Genomic DNA, 4,672 nt, shown 5'->3' with positions numbered 1-4,672 from the left:
ATCGCGCGTCTCACTGGCTCATGTCGGGATCGCCGATAACGTTACTTTCGATGCGCGAATATCGATGAAAGTCGGCGACGCGGACGCCAGGCAGACTTGCGATTCGCCATGCATTATTTATTTTTCAGCAAGTTTGCTCGTTATATTGAAATTGAGTTCGGAAAGACGGCGGGAAGTCGAAGCGCACACGGCGTGCTGGAACAGTGAACATCCGAACGAATAAATTATTCAAAGCTGGCTCACAAATAGATAGTCGAACATAATGTATGACGACACGAGCAGTCGCGGTGGACTCGTGTCGCGGCTGGTCGAGCGCCTTACGGACAAACTGAATTACATCCTGAGGATTTCTTCTACTAGGAGGGAATCTTTAGTGCACCAATCGCTGGCGCGACGCTGTGTCTCATCGAATTCACAAATTAAGCGCGACGAATTACGAGCGGAGGATAACACCGACATCGTCCTTCCTTCTTCCATCGCAGTCAGTCACATTTTTCGCAGGACACGCTTCGGCACTCGCGCGTTTACGATTTGTGTGACGAATAAGACACATGCACGTATAATATCTCACTATTACCCATCCCAAAATCGCGCCTCTAATCTGCGCTCATGATGCGGAAACTCTTGGTTGTCTGAATTAATATTCGTAATGAAATTACGTATTAATTATACGTATAAATAAAATACAAATTTGCGTCACACACTCGGTTCGTTTCAGCTATTAGGTGTACAACTTTGCTTCCGCCGTTTTTTTTTCCGAAATTCGAGGCTTTATTAATATAATTAATATTAAATAATATCAATATATTATTTATATTAATATATTATAATATATTAATATTAATATATTAAAATAAAAAACTGGTTATACATTTATGATTCAAAGTATTGTCCATCGCTGGCCACTACTCTCTCCCATCTTTCGGGCAGCGTTCAACGAATTCCTCATTGAAAAAAACTGGTCATCTTTTGAAGCGATCCACGAATCGATCCAATTTCTTACTTCTTTATAAGACCGGAAGTGCTGGTCAACCAGGCCGTGTGCCATTGATCGAAACAAGTGATAGTCAGAGGGAGCAATGTTTGGAAAATACGGCGGGTGGGGTAAGACTTCCTATATCAACGTTTCCAAGTATGTCTTGACCACTTTCGCAACATGGGGTCGAGCATTGTCATGCTGCAAAATCACTTTATCGTATTTCTCGTTGTATCGCGGCCGTTTGTCTTTCAATGCTCGGCTCAAACGCATTAATTGCATTCGATAACAATCGCCTGTGATTGTTTCAGTCGGTTTTAACAGCTCACAATACACCACGCCGAGCTGGTCCCATCAAATACAGAGCATGACCTTGGAGCCGTGAATATTCGGTTTGGCCGTCGACGTGGATATGCCCATGATTTTCTGCGCTTGGGGTTATCGTAATGAACCCATTTTTCGTTCCCAGTCACAATGCGATGCAGAAATCCCTTCCGTCTTTGCCTTTCAAGCAACTGTTCACAAGCAAACAAACGCCGTTCAACATCTCTCGGTTTCAACTCGGTACGGCACCCAATTTCCTTGCTTCTGAATCATTCCCATGTCTTTGAGGCGTTTTGAAATTGCTTGTTGAGTCACTCCCAATGATCGTGCCAATTCTTCTTGACTTTGACACGAGTCTTCATTAAGTAATGCCTCCAATTCTGCATCTTCGAAAACCTTCTCTCTTCCATCGCTATGCCGGTCTTCGACGTGAAAATCACCGTTCTTGAAGCGTTGAAACCACTCACGACACGTTTTTTCACTAATAGCGGTCTCACCATAAGTATTTGAGAGCATTCGATGAGCCTCAGTCGCAGATTTCTTCATATTCAAGCAGAAAATTAAAACCTCCCGCAAATGACGAGAATTTGGCTCGTAAACTGACATTTTCAATCGAGAATAACTTTATGATGCAGACACAAATCGACTAATGTTTCTATGGGGTTATGTTGATAGATGCCCAAGTTTATTGCACGACGTCTATGATCTATTTATTTCGACCACTACTTACCGCTAAAGCTATCCATAGAAAAACGGCGGCAGCAAAGTTGTACACCTAATATATAGAACTTATCGCTTTGAAAAGAAAAAGCCATTTTTATGTTTGAGAGATTACACGTGAAAATGTATGAAAACATTCCTAGGAATATCGTAGCATTTTTATTTCTGCAATATTTGCTATCGCAAAGTTCAATATCGCGCGTGAGTTCCGGGTAACGATAACAATTTTATTGCATGGAAATTTATGATCAGTTTTATTATGAAAAATATAGTATGCATACGTAATGCATATTATGAAATAAATGTATGTATATTAAAACTAAATGCGTCTATCAACATTTAATTTATCTTTACAAAAATCTTTTAAAATATCGCAATATTTAAATCTAAAACAATGTTTATACATATTTCTTTCAAGAAATTTTTCAAATACCGCTTTTTTACTTCATAAAATATAATATTCTGAAAATGACGAAAAGCTAAATATCATAATTAGACGAAAATTTAGGAAATGAACTATTTTGAGTCTAATAAATTAAACTTTTAGTTTAAAGATAAGAATTGAATAGCGTGTTTTTCGTTTTTATGCTACGTGTACACTATCTGCACATATAATTTCTCTAAATTTTATAGTAAAGTTATATAGGTCATAATTTGTTGCACCCGACACTTAAGTAAGTTTTACATCCGTTAATATAATTTTTATGTTCGACACTTATGTCGTGTGAATATATAAGATCGATGATGATCCCTTCTTTAAACATACTCTCGTAACATCAAGCGTATCGTTCTTACGTATTGTTCCTAACAAAATAGAAATTATGAAATTTCTCTTTGGAATTTTGGTAATCGTTGTAGCAACGATTATTTCCACTACTTCGGGGGCTCCTGAACCCAGTGCAATCGATGTACGTAATAACAATGGAATGTATACCAATGTGTATCATTAGAAAGTGCCATTGTCGCTAATTTTATATTTTTATAATAACTTTGATTAAATTTATTTTAGCCTAAAGTAATAGAATCATTGCTTGGTTAAATGTATACGAAGTGGAACGTGTCAAAATAATTATAAAATAAGAGGGCTACGCTAATATAATTGAAAAAGCGAATATTTGTCATTCTTGATACAATATGTATAACATAGTATATGTATGTTGCTATCGTGAAATAAACATACATTTACATACATAAATATATATTAATAGTGAGTCAACATTCAAATAAACTTGGAACGTGACTGTAAAATTATATGTGTCACGATCTTTTGTATTCAATATTTATGTGATTTTTTATATATAACAATCGGTGTTATTTACTTACTTCAACATATTCTCACGTAATATCAAAGGGTATCATGCACAGCGCGTATTAGCAAAATGGAGGTTGCGAAATCTTTCTTTAAACTTTGGGTAATGATCGTAACAATGATTACTTTCGTTACTATGGAAAGTGTGGAAGACGAGAAGAAGATTGATGTACGTAATTTGTAATGATTGAACATATATATATATATATATATAATTCTGTGTAACACCAAAAGATTTAATTACGCTATATTTTATATTTATAATATAGTTTTAATATTGCCTCTAAATTTATTTCAGACTAAGGTGATACAAACATTGCAAGGTGGTTAAATATGCAGGAAATACGCAGTGTTTTCATAAAGTATCATTAAATACACACGATAATTACACTAATTAATGGAGCGAATGTTTGACAGTCTTGATGCAACATATGTAGTACAGTATATGCATATTGTAATCATGAAATAATATAATAAATACAAATTAAAAATGAATATATACCAACATTCTCAACACATAACCGGTCACTACTAGAACCTTTTTATTCTTTAATATAACTTATGTTTGGTTAATATAATTCATATCGTCACTTACTACTAGAATAAAATTTGCAATTAAGAATGAACTAAAATATCCCAAGAATGACACTTATATGCGTACTACATAAAGTATACGCATCAGTGTTCTTTATATCCGATATTTTTATAAACCAAAACAAAAGTGTAAAATTATGCAAAGGATAATTTTATGATAATATTTAATACTAATTTACAACATCCAATTAATGATATGTTTCATATATCATTAACTGAAAAAATAATATAATTTTGAAATTTTCGGCAGTGTAGAAAAATATTTAACCTGATTTTTGGGTTTGTGCCGTGTTCATGTCCTAGATTTGTTTCCGACGTTTTGTGAGAAACTGTTTCTGGATGTTCTTCTCCTTGAAGAAATGAACTAAAATGTTCACGAAACGTCAGAAATAAATTCCAGATGGACGTGACATCTGGAAAACAAATCAAATATAATTTTACCTGAAATAAAATTTGTGAAACGAAATATTCTGAAAATGACGCAACATTCGGTATTAAAGATAACGAACATTTAACGACATATTTTTCGCCCTTAAATGTGCACTATCTGCACGCCTAATGATTGTAAAATGATATGAAAAATAAAGTGACATCAGAATTTTTTATATTCGATATTTAGAATTTTTTTATTCGATGACTTTTGTATATGAAAACCGGTGTTATTCGCTCATTCATAACATATTCTTACGTGACACCAAGCGTATTAGCAAAATGGAGATTGCAAAATCAGTCTTTGGAATTTTAGTTAT

The 4,672-nt window shown here is 34.4% G+C and overlaps 1 long non-coding RNA gene across 1 annotated transcript; it reads left to right on the top strand.

Annotated features, from left to right (window-relative positions):
- The first annotated feature begins 2,767 nt into the window (after positions 1 to 2,767).
- LOC105188763 (uncharacterized) lies at positions 2,768 to 3,813 on the top strand. The gene is made up of 3 exons (XR_850217.2): positions 2,768 to 2,928; positions 3,030 to 3,498; positions 3,628 to 3,813. It is a non-coding gene; the product is annotated as an uncharacterized LOC105188763 (long non-coding RNA).
- The last annotated feature ends 859 nt before the right edge of the window (positions 3,814 to 4,672 follow it).

This window comes from Harpegnathos saltator, unplaced genomic scaffold (assembly GCF_003227715.2).
Source record: "Harpegnathos saltator strain DR-91 unplaced genomic scaffold, Hsal_v8.6 scaffold37, whole genome shotgun sequence".
In the NCBI taxonomy this organism is placed as follows: Eukaryota; Metazoa; Arthropoda; class Insecta; order Hymenoptera; family Formicidae; genus Harpegnathos; species Harpegnathos saltator.
Note: the sequence above shows the minus strand (reverse complement) of the source record. Positions and strands in the feature narration are given on the sequence as shown.